Source organism: Physeter macrocephalus, chromosome 16 (genome assembly GCF_002837175.3).
Source record: "Physeter macrocephalus isolate SW-GA chromosome 16, ASM283717v5, whole genome shotgun sequence".
Classification (NCBI taxonomy): Eukaryota; Metazoa; Chordata; class Mammalia; order Artiodactyla; family Physeteridae; genus Physeter; species Physeter macrocephalus.
The window spans coordinates 40,195,800-40,220,326 of NC_041229.1; the positions used below are offsets into that span (position 1 = coordinate 40,195,800).

Sequence of the window (24,527 nt, forward strand, 5' to 3'; positions counted from 1 at the left end):
AAGCAGATTGTCAAATAGATTGGAAAATAGACCCATCATGATAGGAAACCAGGTTCTGGTCCAGAAGGAAGCATGTTAACTTAAGAGCAGGATGTGATTTCAGTGAGTCATTGTTCTCCTAAAATAGGCCACCTTCTCTGGTGGTTTTTTGAGAGAGAGACCTTCCTCTACATCTGTACCACCTTAGATGAACATTTTCCTGGGGGAGATTCTACTTGGAATCCCCCGAACAGGGTGGTACACCCAGCAGCGTAACTGTCAGGGCACAGGGCTAGATACCGAAACCCTTCTACCGGGACTCCTTGAAAACATCAGTGTCAAGAAATCAGCAAACCTGTTATGATGCTTGTAATTGAAGAAATTATCAGGCCACATACTTTACTTCCCATTGTGGTGTGATGCAAATCCCATTTTACTGTTAACAGGACTGTTTTCTTAGCCCCAAAGCTGGTGGTATCTGCTTTACTACTGGAGATCATCTTAGAAGCAGCTTGCACATGTCCTGGCCGAGTTTGGCCCCATGAGCTCCCTGTGTGGTGCACCACCCCACCTTGAGCTGGCACAGTGGTGGACACACGAGCACCCCGAGAGGAAGGTGGGAAGGGTCGCCTGTGAGAACGGCCCCAGGCGTCCATCACTCCACACGACTCCTCTGTGCTTTGTAGCTCCTTTTATACCTTTGATAGTAGTCAGTGAACTTGGATAGGTCATGGGCACCTCAATTTCAACTCTTGCTCTCCTTCTATCACAGCCCCTTTCCAGACCTCCCTTCCCCCTATTTCATTAAGGTGCACAGCTGTTAATTCACTTTCTCAAGCCAGAAACCGGGGAGTCATCAGTTATCTCTCACCTTTCTCTTCCTCCAAATCACCAAGTCCTAGCGGGGCTTCTGAAGCAGATTTTGAATTCTTCTGCTGCCCTTCCACATCCGTCTCCCAAGTCCTGTGACATCGTCATTTGCCTGAGTCACCGCAAAGGCCTTTGAACGGTTGCCCTGCTTCCACTTTTCCTCCATTCTGCTCACCATGTTGGACCCAGGGGATCTTTAACAATGCTGGTCATATCATTTCACTGTCTTGCTCAAAGCTGTCAGTGACCTCCTCCCGCACTGGGATGGATCCCATGTGCCCAGCATGGCCCACAGAGGGGACTGTGCGATCTGGGCTCCGGACCTGGCTGGAGATCCCACAGCATTGTTGCCATCCTGTTGAAGTAACTCGTGAGATGCTTTGCCCTTTCACTTTTGACTTCCTCGGCAGATCGCAGTGACTGATTTTCCAAGTCACGTTCCATGCAGTGGAATGCTCCCGGGGGACTTTACACTGGGGAGATCCTGGATGTTTGATTTTACAGTGGGGATTCTGTAGGCTGGGTCTCTACTTCTGAGGCTCCCTCCTGGATGGCAGTGATCTGATTCAGACATGCAAGTCCTTTCATCAATTCCCACGGGTGTGGGACTCAAAATTCCATAGACTCCCAAGTTTAAGGCATGACTGCAGGCTATCTACTAGTAATCACAGGGATGTCATTAAAAGTTACTGAAAAAAAAAAACAAAACAAACAAACCAGGGTAATGGTGTGATTTCAGGGATTGAATATGCTGTGATGGCCACTGTCTCTCACTTACAAGATGCCTTCCTCCCTCAGAAGAGGCAAAACCCACCTGCATCTAAGGTGGAAGCCCACCAAGTTCAGTCACAGGGTTCTCAAACTCCTAAATATGGTTCAATGGGTCATCTCCAAAACTACTTCCAATATAAAATAAATGGCATAGTGCAACTTACATAAATTTAATGAGAATTTAATACACAATACTATGTATTGTTTGCTAATGCTGAACTTTTCTATTTTCATGAACTTTCAATAATTCATAAAGTTGTACATAATCTTAAGAATAAATCTCAAGATTAAGGTTATCTTGAATAAATTTCATCTAGATAAAACCACACACAAAAAAATGAAATGTGATTGGTGTTAAATTACAGTCCATCCTCCATGCAGGTTCTGCACTGGGAGATTCAACCAACCATGGATCGAAAATATTTGGAAAAAAAAAATGCCAGAAAGTTCTGAAAAGCAAAAGTTGAATTTGCCACATACCAGCCTATTCACATAGCATTTACATTGTGTTAGGTATTACAAGTAATCTAGAGATGATTTAAAGTATATGGGAGGATGTGCCATAGCTTATATGCAAATACTATGCCATTTTATATAAGGGACTTGGGTACATGGGGGAGGCGGGGTCCTGGAACCCACCCGCTGCGGATCCCGAGGGACGACTGTACTTCAGGCTGGAGTTTCTGAATGGCTGCCTCATCCTCCACTAGGAGTCTGGCTGCCTTGCCATGCGCGCAGTGGTGTGTTCCAGGCTCCCGTGGAGCATGGACTCACACAGGCCCTTGGATTTCCCGTAGAATTTGGAATCAGTACTCTAAGAGTGCACTGTCACCACCATCTTGAATTCGTGACAGTTTTTCATTGCTAGGAATCTAGATGTTTGATTATCAATCACTGTTAGCTTGGCTTTCTCATTATTAGTTTAGCACCATTTGGTTGGTTGTTTACCTTGAAGAGTGAAGTGGTGCATATTTACACCAGGGATGTTTTTTGGCTAACAAGTTTCCAACAACTGGACTTTAAAATGTGTGAGATTTAAATGAGTCATCCATACCCCTTTCCTGAAGCAGACATGTACCTCTCCTGCATTTGCTTCTACCGTGATTCTTCACAGTTAGCCACTGCATATGTTTTGCTGGGAAGGGGAAAGTGTGTGGGGCGGGTCCACACCCATCCATGGGCAGTGATTTTAGAGGGATTTAGAAGTGTTTGTACTATTTAGGGCTTGAGAAAGCGGCAAGGTAAGGCAGGGAAACACAGGTTAGGCTGTTGCAGAAATCCGCAGGAACCAGATGAGGGCCTACTGGTAGCGGGGATGGAGCAGGATGTGTTGAGAGATGTTTAAGAAGAGGAATTGGTAGGTCCTGGGGGACAGTTTGATGCAGGGAATGGGGGGAGGGGAGACATCGAGGAAAACCCCCAAACCTCTGGCTTGGGCAACATTAGCAAGAGGAACAGGCTTAGATCATTCATCAAATACTTACTGAACCCCTGGTGGGGGAGGTGGACAGAAATGATGAACTCTAAAAAGAAAAGGTGGAACGAAAGAAGGGTTATTTTAAAGGTGTAGAAGTAGGTGAAAGGGCACCTGATTTTGACTAAGGGGATCAGACAGGTTTTCTCAGCAGGGAGAGTGTGTAACGCAGGCCAAGACGAGAAGACCGGGCATAAGTGCGCGTTGGTTGTTCCGTACCACGTGCAGCGGGACAGGAGTAACGGCTGCTTGATGCCATGTAGGGGATAGGGCTGCACTCCGCACACAGGGCCTAGGAGGCCAGGCTAAGTCCACGCTGTGTGTTGTTGGCCCTGAGGCCACCGAAGGCTTGTTAGCTGGAGGACTAAGATCAGATCTCGGTTTCAGTGAACTCGTTCTGTCTGGAGACTGAGGAATGGAGAGGCTGGAAGCAGGAAGACGTGCTGGGTGAGACGGTGAGGCCTCGGTGAGGGCGGGGGGAGGACAGACGGCCTCTGGGTATGTGTGCAGCATTGATTTCACCTGGAGATTGGGGGTGGGTGGGATCTAGAGTTGGAGCAGGAGGAGAATAATCAGGCCCTGGTGAGGGCGGCTGGGGGAAGCGGAGGTGAAGGAGACCAGGGCTGCCTTAGGAAGCAGCCTCACCATGGTCAGCGGGGTCTCTGTGGCGCCCGCAGATGGGCCACAGGCAGAATCAGCAAGGCTGATTTCGTCTTCAGCACTCCAAAGCCTCTTGTTCTGTGCCCTTTGCCCAAACCGTCCTCATCAACTGTTCAGGTTGGTAAACAGGCTTAAGGTTCAGCAAACAAGGCGGCCTTCAAACTAAAGATCAAATATGTATCACTTTGTTAGTGGCAAACCCCACTTCAGCAGCCCGAGTTCATTGTCTGATGGGGTCCTTCTCCTCCCCCGACCCCAAGCTGACCCTTCGGAGACTCCAGAGAACACCTGGCATGCCACCGGGTAAATATTGGATAGCAGCCCAGTTTACCGCCTGCCTTTTGCAGAGTATTAGGCTTTTGGCAGCAGTCAGGGCCTGCAGTGAAGCACAGATGATGGGCTTTGAGCCTTCGCCAGTGGGTCTGTAGCGTCCTCTTTGGAGTGATCGTCTCGCCTCTGCTCCCCCCTCTCGCTCAGTGCTGTCAGCCGCAGGCCCCCGTGACCCTGCACCGCGGTGCTGCAAAGGCGAGCTCGTTTCAGGCGCCCTCCTGCCCTAGTTCTGCTTGAGGCTTGCTCCCACCTTTTTTTGTGGCCTCTGCTCTCTAATCAGAGATGCAGCCCCTTGTAATGCTGTCTGTACTACAGCATGTCCCCCGCTCTCTGTCACCTTATGCTTCTTTGTCTTTCTTCATAACACTTCACTCCTTGACACACTACATATTTATTTGTCTCTCGTCTGCCCTCTTTTCCTGGAATGTACGTTCCGTCAGAGCCAGAACTTTGTGTTGTTCATTATTCCATCCCCACTGCCCGGACAGTGCCTAGCGCATCGAGGTGAATCAGTAACTGATGAGATGGACCAGTCAGTTCATCCGTCTGTATATGCACGGCAGTTGAGCAGTGCCTGGCATGTGGTAGGTGCCTGCTAACTGTTTGATGGAATGAATTGGTGAGTGAGTGACTCTGTGTGTGATTGGCTCGTCCCCAACACTTAGGTGCCCAGCAGGTGTCTGTGGAATAAATGAATGGATGTGAGAGCTTGCCCATCTCTTTCTGAAGCCGGCCCTCTGGGTGGGGTGAGCCCCAGTCTCTGTATCTGAGGAAGGCCCAGGGGTGCAGTCTTGGGCGCATGTTAGTTGCAGCTGCTGTTTGCATTTGATGCTTCCGTCAGTCCCTCACTCTCTCTCAGTATGTCTGCCATCAGCCAGGCGCTGTAATTAACTTGCTGTAATTTAGCTTAGGGATGAATTTTTCATTTTAAAAATGCCATAAACAACTGGCGCTTGTGATATGTTGGTTGTTAATGAAGTTCATGCCTAAGAGAACATGAGGACGGTGCTCCGTGTCTAGGAGAGAAGGGCTGTGAGCCCGCTCCTGGCCACGGGAGCGTGAGGAAGGCAGAGGAGTTCTGGCGGACTCGTGGCTCTGCACGCCTGAAGGGTTCCCCAGCGTGTAGGCAGAGCCCTGGGGTGCGTGTGGGTCCTGTTTACCCAAAGGTTTGGGGGAAATAACATTTAAAGAATATTAAAACAAATATGGTTGGTTGTTGGAGGAGAATTCAACAAGCAGGGTTCTGGAACCAGACTGGGTGCGTTTGAATCTGTCGCACCACTTAGTTGCTTCGTGGTCCTGGGCAAGTTACATAACCTCTCAAAACCTCATTTCTCGCCTCTAAGATGGGAGCCTGGGATGCAGTGAGAGCCACAGCAGGCTCTTATCACAGTGCCATGCCCGTTACGAGTAAACAGCAAGGGATAATGTTACATATGATTATTTGACATTTAAAATAAGGCACAATTAAAATTTTATTCTTGCAGTGGCTTTGCCCCAGACTTGGCCTCCAGGAATGAATGTCCACTCTCCATATTTGAGATGGAAAAGTTAGAGAAGCACTGCCTTAAAAAAAAAATCCGAAACAGTGCATACAATTGGCTGGTGTGCATGTCTTCATGAATTTCCTCCCAACCTTGCCTTAGTCTTGAGCTGCCACAGAGTTGAGCTGGCAATAACAAAGGGATAAATTAGTGACTCTTGCTTTTAGTACCTGCTCTCTTAAAGTACCTAATTGAATAGCAGATGAAATCGAGAGAACCTGCAGGTTTGGATAAAGAATTGACATTTAAGGAATGACAACACCTAGAAGAGTTTGTAAATTTTCACATTCATTACTTCCTTTCATTCTCATAAGAGCCTATTATTCATCAAGCTAGAAAGACTGTCAGGGTGTTTCCGTGGCTTCTCCTGGGAATGGGATTGAAACACTTACCAGCCCTTCCTGCCCTGAGGTCTTCTCCATCCAGTGTTTTTCGAAGGCAAGTCACTTTCCATGGCATTAAACTGACAGTTTTTTCTAATGAAATGAAACAAAGTAGAAAATTTCCGAGTGTGTTGCGCATAATAAGCTTACATATCATGGCATAAAACTTTGGTTTTAGTTTGCGCGTGTGCCGCTGCTGTTAATTGTATTTCTTTCGGTTCATCTTAACCGTTTCAAAGCCGTTGTTTTGTACCCTCTTACGGGAATTTCACTTAACTTCGTTTCTGTTTAGTCATCTCCTTTGTCCTTTCCGTGGTTGAGTTTGCTTCAGGTCAACTAGTGAAAACAATTGACTGTGCCTGAAGTTGCTGATTGCTGTGAATTTAACTCTAACTTGTCTGGGTTACATAACGAGATCCATCAAAGGCTTTTTGCCCACCCGTCTTCAGTGGGAGGAACTGATGGTTGAGCCGCACCTGCAGAGCTTGGTGGAATTGCAAGGCAGGTCCCGGAAAGCCAGTATTTCCTCAAGGCTGGGAGAGCCTCTTCACCGCTGGTTCTTGGAAGAAGCGGGCCAGGACTAGTTTGCCCTCACATGGCCTTCTTTGTTCTCTGAGACCAGCAGGAGAGGCCTGGGAAACGTGACAGTAACTTGAACAGAAAAGGGAGGGACGTGGCTTAGTGGAATGCGCAGAATTGAGGCTCCTGCAGAGTTTTCCGCTCCCGAGCTCTGTGTGTGTTGGGGGTCAGGGAGGCGCACGTGGAGGGAGTGGGGCTCCTCGGACAGGCCACTGAAGCCTGAACAGCGGCAGCGCTTCAGATGCCAGGTCCTGGGCCAGGCGCTTTTCTTTTGCAATCTCATGTAACCCTCACCTTGGGTCATAGTGGCCTGACAAAATCCTGTCCTGGTTATGTCTAACATCCCCCGACTCCATCACCTGTACCTGCACCTGCGCGTTGGTACCAGCCCCCAACCGCCTTGCTCTAAGATCTGAGGCCTCTGACTGCAGGCTGGTGGTCACCCGTCGTGCTCTGATGCATCCATCCCGCTTGACTGCTGTTTCGCAGCTTCTCTCTCTTCAGACTCCAGCATCTCCTCCCTCTTCCTGCCTCCCAAGCTGATGACCTCCTTCCCATTTCACTGAGAACCAGCAATAAATAGCCTGGTGAGAGCTTGCACAGACTCCCATCACATTTGGGCCCATCCAGGGCCAGCCCAGCTGGTGCTCCAGCTCCCCTGGGTGGCTCGCCAGCGCTTCTTTTTCCTTCCTTCTCCTGATCCATTTTCCCCTGTAACACAGACGTTCTGTAAGTGCCTTAAAAAACAAACAAGTAGAACAAAACTCTTGTCCTTATATCCCCTTCTGATTCTGACCCTATTTTCATAGTGATGATGATGATGACGTTGCTGATGGATGATGATACTCACATAGTAAATACAATGGACCAGGCATTATTCTCATATATCAATTCCTTAAGGGATTATTATCCCCATTTTTCGGATGAGAAATGTGAGGCACGGAAAGATTAAGGAACTTGCCCGAGGTCACAGGGCTGATAAATGGCAGGACTGGGATTGCAGTGCGGACACTCAGCCCCCGAGTCCTGCCTTGAGAAGCGTTGCTGACTCATGGTCTCCGTTCTCTAGCCTGCTCCCTCCCTCCCCGGGACGTCCTCAGATCTGGGCCCCCTCCCCACCTCGCCACCCCACCAAAACTCTCCCCCGATTACCTACACGTGACCAAACCTGATGAGCGGCTTCTTCTTCCTGGAACACTTTCTGCACTCGCCTTTCAGGACACCTTACGCTTCCAGTTTTCTTCCTTTCATAACTTTTTAGTCTCTTACTCGTTGCTCTTCAACTCTGCAAGTCCTAAACCTCAGGGCGCACTGGCCCTTCTCTGTCTGCGCTCGCTCCCCAGCCTGGCGGCTTGAAGTGCTGACAGCTGCCACGCTCCTGTCTCCAGCCCAGCTCTCTCCCCAAGCACAGACTCATGCATCCAGCTGCCTGCTCAGTGTCTCCGCTGGGGATAGCTAAACTATCTCGTCTCAAACTTGACCCATCCCATTGTCCCCACACCCCTCCGTGACGCCTCCATTCCTGCACTTCCTTGGGCCATAGAGCCTTTCATCGTTTTATTTTTTCACGCTCCGGTTCCAATCTGCTGGTGAATCATGTTGGCTGTCCCCTCAAAGTACCTGACCACTTTTCCCCACATCTGCCCCTCCCTGGGACCAAGCCACCATGTACCTCCTGAATAATTCACTCATGTCCTCGCCAAGCTCCTGGCCTCAGCCCTTGCCCCCTGCAGTCAGTCATCCAGCAGTGCTTTTCCTTAGCACAAGCAGAGCCCTCCGGTGGCCCCCGTCTCGCACAGGTCACTTCCTCACCTCCTTTGAGTCTCTGGTCTGGTGTCACTTTCTCATGAAGCCTTCCTTGATTGATTTCTCGAAATTTGCAGCCTCTGTTCCCCCAACCTTTATTTTCTCTAAAACACGTAGCATCATCTGACACATATTCTATTCATTTGTTGGTTGTCTGTCTCCCATGTTCCCTGTAAACTACCCAGCATGTCTCCTGACATATAGTTGATGCTCAAAAAATATTTAAATGCTAGGTAGTTTTATCCCTGTTTTACAGACAGAGTCATTGAAGGTCTAAGGGCCACAGACCCCAGAAGTGCCAGGATGGGTATTAAAACCCAGACATGAGCTTAATTGTCTGCTCTTTTTCTTGTGAAAAAGGACAATAATAGGTAAGATGAAGAGTCACCATGAGGAGGAAATGAATACCGCACAGGAAGACACTTTGCAGGAATGTTACTTATGCAATTTATTGAGAACCCTAGCTTTTTATGTCTGTGTTATTCAGCAACCCACCCCAAACTTCTTTTGTGTTCTCGGGTTTTTATTTAGGAGTAGCTGACACTGCCACCGCCAAGTTACATATTTTCCTCTTCCTTCACCCTCGGTGAGAGAAGTATGTACACGTGTTTGTGCCTGTCAGCTTCCGTCTGTGGCTCTGATCCTCCCCACAGGCCGGCCTGTCGGGAGCTCCCCGACCTCTGAGGCCAGTTGGCAGCAGGGCGCTGGAGCCAGCCTGCGTGGCTGTCACTGCTCACGTCTGTGTTCCCGGGAAGGCGCTTGTGTTATCAGCTGATGCCTAGCAGGTGTCGGGAGTCCCATCCCGCTCAGTCCTGCTGGCAGCCTGCCCACCCCCTGTCCCCGTCTCTGCGGCAGACAGAAGTGAGGTGATCACGGCCCATTACGGCTAAACCCCAGGGACGTACAGTGAAGTGAGCACACTCCATGAGCCACAGAGCTGCTGTTCTCGGCGTGCAATTTAGGTTTCCCTGAACTCAGGGCAGCTTCCCTGGGCTCACGGCATAGAGCATGGAGTGGTGCAGCCCTCCTGATGCTTCATGTTTATGATGACGCAGCCAAGAGAAGAGTTGGTGCAGGTCTGCCCCACATACACCCTTCTTACGTGTTGTTTATTCGTTTGCGTTCCTGATTTTGCAGTAGGAGAAAAAAGCAGCCATTTTCTCAGTGAGCGTCTTACACCGCCTTTTCTGGAGACAGGAGAGCTGCAGGGCTTTGAAAAGGTGGACAGCGTGGAGGATGGGCGGGCAGTCTCTGGCCTCCATCCCTGAGAGTGGCCCTCCAGGCGGGCCGCCACCTGGGCCTGGTGTCTGTCCTCGCATTGACTGTGTGGGGAGGAGCGGGTGCAGCCAACACAGTCTGCAGCCACTTAACGTCGTTGCCTGGACGTGCTGTTCTCAGCGAGTGCCCCTGCAACAGCCTGGGACATCCTGGGGGCCTTCTTTCTGAGCAGCCTGGCCCACCATGAGAGTTCAAGCAACCTGCAGTGCGTCTTTAAGCCCAGGACACCTTCTGGGAGTTGGAGCAAGTAAGGAACAGGCTTTATCTGCTGCCAAGTGAGACAGGCACCTGGAGGGCCTGTTCTCCTGCTCACACACCCTCCCTCCTCGTGTCCTCGGCCTCCAGGGTTGACGGGCAGGAACCCGCCACGGACTCGTGACCCTGTGTCCCATCACTCCATGGGATGGCCCGGCTACCTGGAGGCAGCTGGGTTGGATGGGAGGCAGACAGAGCTGGGTCTGAATCCCAGATGCACTCTGACTTACTACCTGGGCCCTTCCCTTCTCTGAGCCTCAGTTCCCTTGTCTGAAAAATGGGATAAAAGCTGCAGTGCGGTTTGCGTGTTTGTAGAGGGCTTTAGTGCGGTAGCCTGACAGGTAGTGAGCCTTCGGGATGTGATAGCTGCTGTTCTTAATTGTGGGCTGACCTGGAGGCACTGGCACTGTGGGGTCATGCAGAGAGGATGGGTGCGCTTTGGAATTAGGTCTGAGTTCAGATCCTCAGTCCATTCATTCACTCAATATTTAATGAGTGATTGTTATGGATTTTATACTAGGGTTGAGACCGTGCTGGTTTCCTAAAGGTCTTTCATCTTGGGCAAGTCACCATACTTTTCTCTTTTTTTTCATAAATTTATTTATTTTATTTATTTATTTTTGGCTGCATTGGGTCTTCGTTGCTGTGCGCGGGCTCTCTCTAGTTGCGGCGAGCGGGGCTACCCTTCGTTGTGTTGCGCGGGCTTCTCATTGCGGTGGCTTCTCTTGTTGTGGAGCACGGGCTCTAGGCGCGCAGGCTTCAGTAGTTGTGGCACGCGGGCTCAGTAGTTGTGGCTCACAGGCTCTAGAGCGCAGGCTCAGTAGTTGTGGTGCACGAGCTTCATTGCTCCGCGGCATGTGGGATCTTTCTGGAGCAGGGATCAAACCTGTGTCACCTGTATTGGCAGGTGGATTCTTAACCACTACGCCACCAGGGAGGTCCCCATACTTTTCTGAATCTTGTCTTCTTCACGTAAAATGGGAGTGAGAACACCAATCTTGTGTTGAGAATGAAATGAGCATTTCTAAGTGGTAGCTAGCTGGTTTATTATTTTCTCCTATAACTTTTTCTCCTCTCCTGTAGAATTTTCTGCTGTAACTCTGTGCTTAGTACGTAAGATGACTGCTTGTCCTCCAGCTTTGGTGTTCGATCCAGAGATGCTTGCTGAGCACCTGTTATGTGAGAGGCATCCTGCCAGCCCAGGGCAGTATTATTACCAGCAAGACACATTTGCTCCCAGAGGAGTGCTTAGTCCAGTGGGGACATCAGGGGCCCAGCCAGTTAGGCGGCGGCCACTGGTCAGTGCTGCAATAAAGGCATAAACCGAGTGCTGAGACGGCACTGAGGAGGGAGTGCTGAAGGCCAGGCACAGGGGTGACCAAGGACGAGCGTCTCTACCAGGAGGATGCTGGTGCACGGGGGAGGGCATGCGGCAGAGCTCCTGCACGGGCACGGGCATGGGATGTGAGCGTGTGCGGTGGGCACTCAGGCGTGTTGGTAGCCGTGGGTCATGTGAGGTATGATGAGGCTGGAGAGATCCATTAGGGCCGGGCTGTGAGGGCCCCGGAGTCCTCACCGTTGTGAGTTGAGGCTGTGATGCGGAAAGCTTATCAGGGGGCCGAACCCGGTGCTTATTGCATGGGGCAGGCACAGCACTGCCCAGTTAAAGTGCCGTGTGAGCCACTCACGGAATTTGAAGTTTTTGAGTAGCCCACATTAAGACAGTTAAAAAAAAAAAAAAAAAAAAAAAACCAGGTGAAATTAATTTAATAATACATTTTATCGAACCCAGTATATCCAAAATGTTATCATTTCTTGTAATTAGTATGGAAGATTTTAATGAGACAGTTTATATTATTTCTTTTGGTACAGAGTCTTCAAACTCTGGTGTGTATTTCACACTACAGCTCAGTTTGGACCACAGCCACATTTCCAGTGCTAGTAGCCACATGTGACGAGTGGCTGCCATACTGGGCATTGCAGCGTTAGCCTGTCTGGGATACGGGAGCTGGGGGTGGTCTCTGTGATTCTGAACCTTCCCTCAGTTGCCCAAGCCAACCGTCTTCTCCCATCAAGCCTCTGGGAAAACCTGCCCAGCAGCAGACTGGTAACTGGTGGTTTTCAGCAGGGAAGAGAGAGAAGCTGGGGGGTTCCATCATCCAGGGGTTATATGGTTCAAAACCAAAAAAGGGCAGCATTCCCTGGTACCTCCCTCCGTACGTGCGTCTGCACTGGAAAAACCTCCCTGGAAAGGGAGTTACTCTGTACCATTTACTGAGCATCTGGTTTGGCCTGTTAATCAATACCTCAGATAATACTTCAGTCTTTCTCCCCCAATGACTCTACAAAGCACGTTTTCTTATCCCATTTTACAGAGGAGGAAAGTCAGGACATGAGAGATTAAGTACGTTGCCCAGGGTTGTATAACTAGACATGGCAGAGCTGAGGCGCAAACCTGGTTTCAGACCCACGTTCTTACCTCTGCTCCTGGCTGTTTCCCTAATAGGTCATGTACATCATGATTTCTAAGTAGGAAGAAATATACATAAGGATTTTAATAAGCATGTGTGTGCACAGTATATGTATATATACATATATAGAAAAAAAGACTGGAAGGCTCAGCCAAAAAATCATAGAATGATTCTCTCTGAAAGGATGTGTTTCCCCTTCCTCTCTGCCCCCCTCCCACCTGCCCAGCACACTGGGGACCGGTTGGAACATTCCAGTGCTGACCAGTTGCCATGGGCTTGTTGGTGGGGGAGGGGCACCGGTGGAACTCAAGTGTTTGTGACGTTTCCATTCCCTTGGTTAGGGGAGCCAGAGGCAGGGGGTGGCCAGGCGGCAGTCATGGTCGGGTTGTAAAGCTGGAACTTGGCTCGTGGCTTCTCTATCCTGCCTGGGCTGCTTGCTGGGAAGGAGCCAGACTGCACCTTATGAGCTTCATCTCTGATTTCCTCTCTGCAAGGGGCTGGTGAGCAATGACGTGGCCCCAAAGTGGGTAAAGGGCCGGGAAGGTACGAGGGGAAGGCACCGGAGGATGGTGACTATTCAGGCTTCGGGGTCAGGCTGATGTGGGTTTGACTTTTGACTCTGCCACCCCTAATTTTGTGACAGTGGCAAGGCTTTGGACTCCTCATTTGTAAAACTGGAGTAATCATTTTAGCCGGGGCTCCTTCATTGGAAGGTACAGAGACCCACTGGAGCCAGCTCAAGTTCAAAGAGATGTCTATCCTAAGATTCAGAAACAGGTCAGCATAACTCAACTCAGGAGGCTGTATAGAGCTGGGCCTTGCAGGGGCTGTGCTGGAAAGATAAGAGCAGAGTCCCCAGCGTCCAGCTCTCAGAGCGCTCCCCTGGGCTCCCGTCTTCTCTCCCCAGCTTGGCTTCCTCTGTTGTCTTCTGCACGTGGCATCAGATGGCTTCCCCGGTGCCCCCATCTGCAGGATTTTCCAGCTTGTGTGCCTTCATGTTTCTTAGGCTGATTGGCCCACTCCACTGAAGTTCCTCTTGTCAGTTCTCCAAGTCGCCAGATCCAGTGGCTGCTGCTTTATCTTCACTTTGTCTCGGTGGCGTTTTGAAGCAGTGCTCTTCTTGACTCTTGGTCCCTGGGACTCCACACTTCTTTTCTCTTCTTCACTTGCCTCTTCTCCACAGGCTCCTTGGCTTGCCCTTCCCCTCCTGTTCTCTGACTGTCAGATGCTCAGGGCTCGGGCCTGGCCCTCTTCTCCATCTACCTTGTCCTTGGTGAGCTCACCTCATCAATGGCTGATGACTTCCAAATATAGATCTTCAGCTCAGACCGAGCTCTTGACTCATGTCCTCGACCGCCTCCTTGATATTTCCATGGTGATGTCTAATAGGCATCCTCACACTTGGATAGATGTGAACAGAGCACTTAATGCCCTTTCTCAAATCCATCCCCGCTTCCTGCCATTCTCCCTTCACCTCATAAGGCCGGATCACCACGCAGCCAGATGCTCAAGCTCCAAACCTTAGGTCCACCCGTTATTCTCGTTCCCTCATGCACCATGTCTAATCTGCCTTTAGGTGCCCCCCAAATAAAAGCCCACTGCATCCTCCTCTCCATCACCACGGGCCCTCCCTGCCCTGCTCTAAGGGCCTCCCTTTTCATTCCCCTGTACCCCAGTCTCCACAGACCAGCCAGAGGAGCTTTTTTAAACTTGCACCTCCCCCTGTGTGAAGCCCTTCAGTGAAACCCGACTCCTCACCATGGCCTGCCGGCCTATGCATGGCCTGGCCTCTGCGCCCTCTGCACTTCCCCTCCTGTCACCCTTCTGGTTCCTTCCACTTGCCCTGCCTGTGGCTCTTCCCTAGGCTTTGTCCTGCTGGGCCCTTTTCCCTCCCCTCAGCTGTCATCTCAGAGGTGTTTTCCCTCCCTCCTCACCACTCTCTCTTCAGCCCCAGGGAGAGTGCCGGGCTGCGGTTTGAGGCCCACAGCACCGGTGAGTGAGATCAGGGAGGCCACCCACTGGAGCCTGACCAAGATCCCAGACTTCAGGCTGGCGTGTTTGTCCTTTAAATCCTGACCAGACCTGCACTGTCCCCAGTGACGAGGCCTTTTTTTAAGCCTTGGAGAACTTCTGAATGCATCTCACAGATGTCAAGAGCTGGTCGTCACGGGGGCTGCTGCCTGTGAATGTCCACCACAGCTCTGTGGGAGGATGCAGGCAGCAGCCGAAGGAGCGGGGCTGGGGCCCTTGTTAACTCTGGGCCTCTGGTGCTACCTGCCTGCGGCCAGTCCTCTGGGGGGGTGCCCTGTGACGGGGGGTCCTGTGGGAGAATCCTGTGATGGGCCCTGTGAGGGGTCCTGTGGGGGGCTGGGTGACGGGCCACAGCGGGGTCCTCCTCTTTTCACAGGCCGTTAGGTCCACAGGGAAATGGCTACAAATCAGAGTGCTGCCAATGGCCTGTCTCTTTTTAGACAATTTCGTGAAGCTGTGTCAGGGAGAGAACAGACCATGGCTCACAGCTTTGGACAAGGGATGCCATCCACTGCTCTGTGAGATACTATTTACGGACCAGCTGACTGTGCGCAAGACGTTTTTCCTCTTGCCCCTTGGTCTCCTCATCTCTGAGGCGGGGTAACAAGCCTGCCCGTCTCCCCGCAGGCTGTTTGTTGGGTGGGCTTCCGGAGCGCCAGCTAACGTGGATCCGGCGCCTTCTCCGTGCCAGGTGCCGTGTTACCCGGATTCTTGTCTCATCCTCACCACGGTCCTGCGGGCAGGGCGCTGCCATTATGCCACCTCCCCGGGGGCGGCTGAGGCTGGTGAGCTCCGTGAGCTCTGACCAGGGCCCCGGAGCGGGCAAGCGGTGGGGAGGGAGGAGGCGGCTGCGTCTGGCTGGCCGGCCTGTCCTGCCAGGTGTGGGCGGGCCGAGCACCGTGAGGAGTGTTTTCTTTTCAAATCCTCAGTCGCTCCTTCTGAGAGAAGCTGCCCTCATTGTTCAGATGATGATATTGAGGCCTCCTGAAGCCCAAAGCCGTTCAGCCAGTAAGTTGTATGTCCTTAGTTTGAACCCAGGTCTGCCTGCAAGTTCTCTGAAAGGCTTGGAAAGGAGAATTTGTAAAGCCGGGGGTTCCTACACCTGTCAGGTCTTAAGGAAGTTAAGAGTGGCTATTTTCAAAAGGCTGATGGAAGGCATAAATTTGCCTAAATGGAGCTGTCCAGAACTTTAATATTTGCTTTTGGCTGGCATCATGTCATTCCAGTGCAATAATTTCAGCCCTTGCACCAGGAGAAACTCCGCCTGATTATGGATAATAGGAAAACAATTCCGGGGTCCAATCGGGGATGAGAGGAGTGGTGAGATTAGGGTCCCTCTCTCAACAGGGAGGTTCACACAAGACTTTTCCTGCCTCGGAACCCACATTCCACGTCCTGCCTGCCACTTGACATGTTCGCTTAGGTGTAAATGTCATCTTCCTCATCAGGGTGGTGACAGGCCACCCACTGTCCTGGGGCAAAACTGGGTACACAGTATCATGATACAGAAGTCGCTCTGTTAGAGGAATATTGGTGTACACTGGTCCTCTGCCTCAGAGAGTGCCTCTCTACCAGTCCCCCAGGATGTTATGAAGGGCATTTGTCTTTTTTTATTTGCCTGCCCAGTAGCCATCCCCCCAACTCTTTCACCGTGTTTAGAAATACTTCCCCTGCTTATAGACGTCGGAAGGCTAGGCTGCGGGTATATTGGGTCTCAGCTTGGCTGGTCACACGCACCTGGTGACACAGAGAAGCCAGGGCCCTGGAGAATTCATCCTGAAGGCAGTGACAGCAGCTCTGTCTGGTTTCCAGGGGCAGTAGTGGTGGCCTCAGTGCCCCCTGCTCCAGCGGCAGTGTCCCGGTGATGATACAGCCTGAGGCCTCCTCCAGGCTTGTGGTGTGAGTGGGGCTCAGGTGATGGCTGCACAGCTCCTTGTCCTGCTTATTTCCTGAGCCAGGTCCCCTTTTCTGGGGATCCTATGAGGTGCCGAAGGCCTCTGCGTAAACTCCATCTCAACTTGAATCAGCCAAAGTCTGTTTCTGTTGCGTAAAGCTCAGACTCGGACTCATATGGAGCTGTTGCTCTGTGGTTACCCACGGCCTTTGATTCATCCCCCAGGCCCCTGACAGCACCGCTTCACCACCTGAGCACCTCCATGGGGCACAGAATTTACGAGATCCTAGGTTGAGTGGGTGGCTGGACCGAAGGCTCAGCTGGTCTCTCTTTACTGTCTGTCTGACCCAGCTCTCGACTCCGCTTGCAACCCAGCGTGCACCCCTAGACCGTGGGCTCTGTGAGCACAGCCCCGAGTGTTCCACCTCTTCCTCAGCTCCTCGAGCAGAGCCTGGCACATAGGAGGTGCTCAGGAAGCTTTGGGTGGATGGGTAAAGGATCAAATGGAGATCAGAGAAGTCGGTGCCTCCGGGCTCTCTTCGGCCCCAGTGAGGCTGCCGCGGCCTGCAATCAGGCCCTGGGCTCGGGCGGGAAGGGAGCCACGGTCCTGGGATCTGCAGGCTGCCGGCGTTTCGGCGCTGGAGGTTAGCTGGGGAGATGGTGGGATTTAGAACAATGAAGTAAATAGGTGGAGCCTTGGAAGAAGAGTTGCCCCCCTTGCCACTAAGTGGGGGCGGCATAGTTAGTGCTTCCCAGTCCCTTCCTGTCATGAAAGCAGTCTTGTTCATCTGGTGCCCAGCGCCTGGCCAGCTGCCCCTGGAACTGAGAGGCCCTGTCTCAGTGTGCCGGTTACCTGTGCACAGCACGCCTGCAGAAGCGCTGACGGTGATAGAGCCCCAGGAACATCCTGCTTATCTCCACCCCCCACCACTCAGAGGGGCTACAAGACCTCTTCTGTTCTTAATCCTTGGGCTGCTAAGTTGCAGATACTCTTCCTGGTTTAGTGTTTGCCTTTGACTTTGCGATTCCTTTTCCTTTCACTCCGTTCATTCTTTTTTTTTTTTTCATTGCTCCGCGGCATGTGGGATCTTTCTGGAGCAGGGATCAAACCTGTGTCACCTGTATTGGCAGGTGGATTCTTAACCACTACGCCACCAGGGAGGTCCCCATACTTTTCTGAATCTTGTCTTCTTCACGTAAAATGGGAGTGAGAACACCAATCTTGTGTTGAGAATGAAATGAGCATTTCTAAGTGGTAGCTAGCTGGTTTATTATTTTCTCCTATAACTTTTTCTCCTCTCCTGTAGAATTTTCTGCTGTAACTCTGTGCTTAGTACGTAAGATGACTGCTTGTCCTCCAGCTTTGGTGTTCGATCCAGAGATGCTTGCTGAGCACCTGTTATGTGAGAGGCATCCTGCCAGCCCAGGGCAGTATTATTACCAGCAAGACACATTTGCTCCCAGAGGAGTGCTTAGTCCAGTGGGGACATCAGGGGCCCAGCCAGTTAGGCGGCGGCCACTGGTCAGTGCTGCAATAAAGGCATAAACCGAGTGCTGAGACGGCACTGAGGAGGGAGTGCTGAAGGCCAGGCACAGGGGTGACCAAGGACGAGCGTCTCTACCAGGAGGATGCTGGTGCACGGGGGAGGGCATGCGGCAGAGCTCCTGCACGGGCACGGGCATGGGATGTGAGCGTGTGCGGTGGGCACTCAGGCGTGTTGGTAGCCGTGGGTCATGTGAGGTATGATGAGGCTGGAGAGATCCATTAGGGCCGGGCTGTGAGGGCCCCGGAGTCCTCACCGTTGTGAGTTGAGGCTGTGATGCGGAAAGCTTATCAGGGGGCCGAACCCGGTGCTTATTGCATGGGGCAGGCACAGCACTGCCCAGTTAAAGTGCCGTGTGAGCCACTCACGGAATTTGAAGTTTTTGAGTAGCCCACATTAAGACAGTTAAAAAAAAAAAAAAAAAAAAAACCAGGTGAAATTAATTTAATAATACATTTTATCGAACCCAGTATATCCAAAATGTTATCATTTCTTGTAATTAGTATGGAAGATTTTAATGAGACAGTTTATATTATTTCTTTTGGTACAGAGTCTTCAAACTCTGGTGTGTATTTCACACTACAGCTCAGTTTGGACCACAGCCACATTTCCAGTGCTAGTAGCCACATGTGACGAGTGGCTGCCATACTGGGCATTGCAGCGTTAGCCTGTCTGGGATATGGGAGCTGGGGGTGGTCTCTGTGATTCTGAACCTTCCCTCAGTTGCCCAAGCCAACCGTCTTCTCCCATCAAGCCTCTGGGAAAACCTGCCCAGCAGCAGACTGGTAACTGGTGGTTTTCAGCAGGGAAGAGAGAGAAGCTGGGGGGTTCCATCATCCAGGGGTTATATGGTTCAAAACCAAAAAAGGGCAGCATTCCCTGGTACCTCCCTCCGTACGTGCGTCTGCACTGGAAAAACCTCCCTGGAAAGGGAGTTACTCTGTACCATTTACTGAGCATCTGGTTTGGCCTGTTAATCAATACCTCAGATAATACTTCAGTCTTTCTCCCCCAATGACTCTACAAAGCACGTTTTCTTATCCCATTTTACAGAGGAGGAAAGTCAGGACATGAGAGATTAAGTACGTTGCCCAGGGTTGTATAACTAGACATGGCAGAGCTGAGGCGCAAACCTGGTTTCAGACCCACGTTCTTACCTCTGCTCCTGGCTGTTTCCCTAATAGGTCATGTACATCATGATTTCTAAGTAGGAAGAAATATACATAAGGATTTTAATAAGCATGTGTGTGCACAGTATATGTATATATACATATATAGAAAAAAAGACTGGAAGGCTCAGCCAAAAAATCATAGAATGATTCTCTCTGAAAGGATGTGTTTCCCCTTCCTCTCTGCCCCCCTCCCACCTGCCCAGCACACTGGGGACCGGTTGGAACATTCCAGTGCTGACCAGTTGCCATGGGCTTGTTGGTGGGGGAGGGGCACCGGTGGAACTCAAGTGTTTGTGACGTTTCCGTTCCCTTGGTTAGGGGAGCCAGAGGCAGGGGGTGGCCAGGCGGCAGTCATGGTCGGGTTGTAAAGCTGGAACTTGGCTCGTGGCTTCTCTATCCTGCCTGGGCTGCTTGCTGGGAAGGAGCCAGACTGCACCTTATGAGCTTCATCTCTGATTTCCTCTCTGCAAGGGGCTGGTGAGCAATGACGTGGCCCCAAAGTGGGTAAAGGGCCGGGAAGGTACGAGGGGAAGGCACCGGAGGATGGTGACTATTCAGGCTTCGGGGTCAGGCTGATGTGGGTTTGACTTTTGACTCTGCCACCCCTAATTTTGTGACAGTGGCAAGGCTTTGGACTCCTCATTTGTAAAACTGGAGTAATCATTTTAGCCGGGGCTCCTTCATTGGAAGGTACAGAGACCCACTGGAGCCAGCTCAAGTTCAAAGAGATGTCTATCCTAAGATTCAGAAACAGGTCAGCATAACTCAACTCAGGAGGCTGTATAGAGCTGGGCCTTGCAGGGGCTGTGCTGGAAAGATAAGAGCAGAGTCCCCAGCGTCCAGCTCTCAGAGCGCTCCCCTGGGCTCCCGTCTTCTCTCCCCAGCTTGGCTTCCTCTGTTGTCTTCTGCACGTGGCATCAGATGGCTTCCCCGGTGCCCCCATCTGCAGGATTTTCCAGCTTGTGTGCCTTCATGTTTCTTAGGCTGATTGGCCCACTCCACTGAAGTTCCTCTTGTCAGTTCTCCAAGTCGCCAGATCCAGTGGCTGCTGCTTTATCTTCACTTTGTCTCGGTGGCGTTTTGAAGCAGTGCTCTTCTTGACTCTTGGTCCCTGGGACTCCACACTTCTTTTCTCTTCTTCACTTGCCTCTTCTCCACAGGCTCCTTGGCTTGCCCTTCCCCTCCTGTTCTCTGACTGTCAGATGCTCAGGGCTCGGGCCTGGCCCTCTTCTCCATCTACCTTGTCCTTGGTGAGCTCACCTCATCAATGGCTGATGACTTCCAAATATAGATCTTCAGCTCAGACCGAGCTCTTGACTCATGTCCTCGACCGCCTCCTTGATATTTCCATGGTGATGTCTAATAGGCATCCTCACACTTGGATAGATGTGAACAGAGCACTTAATGCCCTTTCTCAAATCCATCCCCGCTTCCTGCCATTCTCCCTTCACCTCATAAGGCCGGATCACCACGCAGCCAGATGCTCAAGCTCCAAACCTTAGGTCCACCCGTTATTCTCGTTCCCTCATGCACCATGTCTAATCTGCCTTTAGGTGCCCCCCAAATAAAAGCCCACTGCATCCTCCTCTCCATCACCACGGGCCCTCCCTGCCCTGCTCTAAGGGCCTCCCTTTTCATTCCCCTGTACCCCAGTCTCCACAGACCAGCCAGAGGAGCTTTTTTAAACTTGCACCTCCCCCTGTGTGAAGCCCTTCAGTGAAACCCGACTCCTCACCATGGCCTGCCGGCCTATGCATGGCCTGGCCTCTGCGCCCTCTGCACTTCCCCTCCTGTCACCCTTCTGGTTCCTTCCACTTGCCCTGCCTGTGGCTCTTCCCTAGGCTTTGTCCTGCTGGGCCCTTTTCCCTCCCCTCAGCTGTCATCTCAGAGGTGTTTTCCCTCCCTCCTCACCACTCTCTCTTCAGCCCCAGGGAGAGTGCCGGGCTGCGGTTTGAGGCCCACAGCACCGGTGAGTGAGATCAGGGAGGCCACCCACTGGAGCCTGACCAAGATCCCAGACTTCAGGCTGGCGTGTTTGTCCTTTAAATCCTGACCAGACCTGCACTGTCCCCAGTGACGAGGCCTTTTTTTAAGCCTTGGAGAACTTCTGAATGCATCTCACAGATGTCAAGAGCTGGTCGTCACGGGGGCTGCTGCCTGTGAATGTCCACCACAGCTCTGTGGGAGGATGCAGGCAGCAGCCGAAGGAGCGGGGCTGGGGCCCTTGTTAACTCTGGGCCTCTGGTGCTACCTGCCTGCGGCCAGTCCTCTGGGGGGGTGCCCTGTGACGGGGGGTCCTGTGGGAGAATCCTGTGATGGGCCCTGTGAGGGGTCCTGTGGGGGGCTGGGTGACGGGCCACAGCGGGGTCCTCCTCTTTTCACAGGCCGTTAGGTCCACAGGGAAATGGCTACAAATCAGAGTGCTGCCAATGGCCTGTCTCTTTTTAGACAATTTCGTGAAGCTGTGTCAGGGAGAGAACAGACCATGGCTCACAGCTTTGGACAAGGGATGCCATCCACTGCTCTGTGAGATACTATTTACGGACCAGCTGACTGTGCGCAAGACGTTTTTCCTCTTGCCCCTTGGTCTCCTCATCTCTGAGGCGGGGTAACAAGCCTGCCCGTCTCCCCGCAGGCTGTTTGTTGGGTGGGCTTCCGGAGCGCCAGCTAACGTGGATCCGGCGCCTTCTCCGTGCCAGGTGCCGTGTTACCCGGATTCTTGTCTCATCCTCACCACGGTCCTGCGGGCAGGGCGCTGCCATTATGCCACCTCCCCGGGGGCGGCTGAGGCTGGTGAGCTCCGTGAGCTCTGACCAGGGCCCCGGAGCGGGCAAGCGGTGGGGAGGGAGGAGGCGGCTGCGTCTGGCTGGCCGGCCTGTCCTGCCAGGTGTGGGCGGGCCGAGCACCGTGAGGAGTGTTTTCTTTTCAAATCCTCAGTCGCTCCTTCTGAGAGAAGCTGCCCTCATTGTTCAGATGATGACATTGAGGCCTCCTGAAGCCCAAAGCCGTTCAGCCAGTAAGTTATATGTCCTTAGTTTGAACCCAGGTCTGCCTGCAAGTTCTCTGAAAGGCTTGGAAAGGAGAATTTGTAAAGCCGGGGGTTCCTACACCTGTCAGGTCTTAAGGAAGTTAAGAGTGGCTATTTTCAAAAGGCTGATGGAAGGCATAAATTTGCCTAAATGGGGCTGTCCAGAACTTTAATATTTGCTTTTGGCTGGCATCATGTCATTCCAGTGCAATAATTTCAGCCCTTGCACCAGGAGAAACTCCGCCTGATTATGGATAATAGGAAAACAATTCCGGGGTCCAATCGGGGATGAGAGGAGTGGTGAGATTAGGGTCCCTCTCTCAACAGGGAGGTTCACACAAGACTTTTCCTGCCTCGGAACCCACATTCCACGTCCTGCCTGCCACTTGACATGTTCGCTTAGGTGTAAATGTCATCTTCCTCATCAGGGTGGTGACAGGCCACCCACTGTCCTGGGGCAAAACTGGGTACACAGTATCATGATACAGAAGTCGCTCTGTTAGAGGAATATTGGTGTACACTGGTCCTCTGCCTCAGAGAGTGCCTCTCTACCAGTCCCCCAGGATGTTATGAAGGGCATTTGTCTTTTTTTATTTGCCTGCCCAGTAGCCATCCCCCCAACTCTTTCACCGTGTTTAGAAATACTTCCCCTGCTTATAGACGTCGGAAGGCTAGGCTGCGGGTATATTGGGTCTCAGCTTGGCTGGTCACACGCACCTGGTGACACAGAGAAGCCAGGGCCCTGGAGAATTCATCCTGAAGGCAGTGACAGCAGCTCTGTCTGGTTTCCAGGGGCAGTAGTGGTGGCCTCAGTGCCCCCTGCTCCAGCGGCAGTGTCCCGGTGATGATACAGCCTGAGGCCTCCTCCAGGCTTGTGGTGTGAGTGGGGCTCAGGTGATGGCTGCACAGCTCCTTGTCCTGCTTATTTCCTGAGCCAGGTCCCCTTTTCTGGGGATCCTATGAGGTGCCGAAGGCCTCTGCGTAAACTCCATCTCAACTTGAATCAGCCAAAGTCTGTTTCTGTTGCGTAAAGCTCAGACTCGGACTCATATGGAGCTGTTGCTCTGTGGTTACCCACGGCCTTTGATTCATCCCCCAGGCCCCTGACAGCACCGCTTCACCACCTGAGCACCTCCATGGGGCACAGAATTTACGAGATCCTAGGTTGAGTGGGTGGCTGGACCGAAGGCTCAGCTGGTCTCTCTTTACTGTCTGTCTGACCCAGCTCTCGACTCCGCTTGCAACCCAGCGTGCACCCCTAGACCGTGGGCTCTGTGAGCACAGCCCCGAGTGTTCCACCTCTTCCTCAGCTCCTCGAGCAGAGCCTGGCACATAGGAGGTGCTCAGGAAGCTTTGGGTGGATGGGTAAAGGATCAAATGGAGATCAGAGAAGTCGGTGCCTCCGGGCTCTCTTCGGCCCCAGTGAGGCTGCCGCGGCCTGCAATCAGGCCCTGGGCTCGGGCGGGAAGGGAGCCACGGTCCTGGGATCTGCAGGCTGCCGGCGTTTCGGCGCTGGAGGTTAGCTGGGGAGATGGTGGGATTTAGAACAATGAAGTAAATAGGTGGAGCCTTGGAAGAAGAGTTGCCCCCCTTGCCACTAAGTGGGGGCGGCATAGTTAGTGCTTCCCAGTCCCTTCCTGTCATGAAAGCAGTCTTGTTCATCTGGTGCCCAGCGCCTGGCCAGCTGCCCCTGGAACTGAGAGGCCCTGTCTCAGTGTGCCGGTTACCTGTGCACAGCACACCTGCAGAAGCGCTGACGGTGATAGAGCCCCAGGAACATCCTGCTTATCTCCACCCCCCACCACTCAGAGGGGCTACAAGACCTCTTCTGTTCTTAATCCTTGGGCTGCTAAGTTGCAGATACTCTTCCTGGTTTAGTGTTTGCCTTTGACTTTGCGATTCCTTTTCCTTTCACTCCGTTCATTCTTTTTTTTTTTTTCCTGCGGTACGCGGGCCTCTCACTGTTGTGGCCTCTCCCGTTGCGGAGCACAGGCTCCGGACGCCCCCTGCATCGGCAGGCGGACTCTCAACCACTGTGCCACCAGGGAAGCCCTCACTCCGTTCGTTCTTGATCATGGTTCTCTCTACAGGAGATTCTGCACCTTGACCAGAGGAGCGTGACCCTTCCTTCAAATCCCTCTCCGGACGCACCCTCCTAGCATCCCCTAGGAAAGATGCGGCAGCTCAAGGGGAAGCCCAAGAAGGAGACGTCCAAGGATAAGAAGGAGCGGAAGCAGGCCATGCAGGAGGCCCGGCAGCAGATCACCACGGTGGTGCTGCCCACGCTGGCTGTGGTCGTGCTGCTGATCGTGGTATTCGTGTATGTGGCCACGCGCCCCGCCATCACCGAGTGAGGGACCTCCCCCCGCAGAGAGGAGGCGTGGGAGGGGAGAGCAGAAGAAGAATGGCTTTCAGCCGCAGAGATTTTCCTGATGCTGAGCTCTGAGCCAGAGTACCC

General features: G+C 52.2%; 1 non-coding gene across 1 annotated transcript in view; it reads left to right on the forward strand.

Moving 5' to 3' along the window:
* LOC112066982 (uncharacterized) overlaps positions 1-24,236 on the forward strand; it is a 77,141-nt gene extending 52,905 nt beyond the window's left edge. The window contains exon 3 of the transcript XR_008619621.1: positions 24,160-24,236. This is a non-coding gene — a transcript (uncharacterized protein). The remainder of the gene's footprint in view (positions 1-24,159) is intronic.
* The last annotated feature ends 291 nt before the right edge of the window (positions 24,237-24,527 follow it).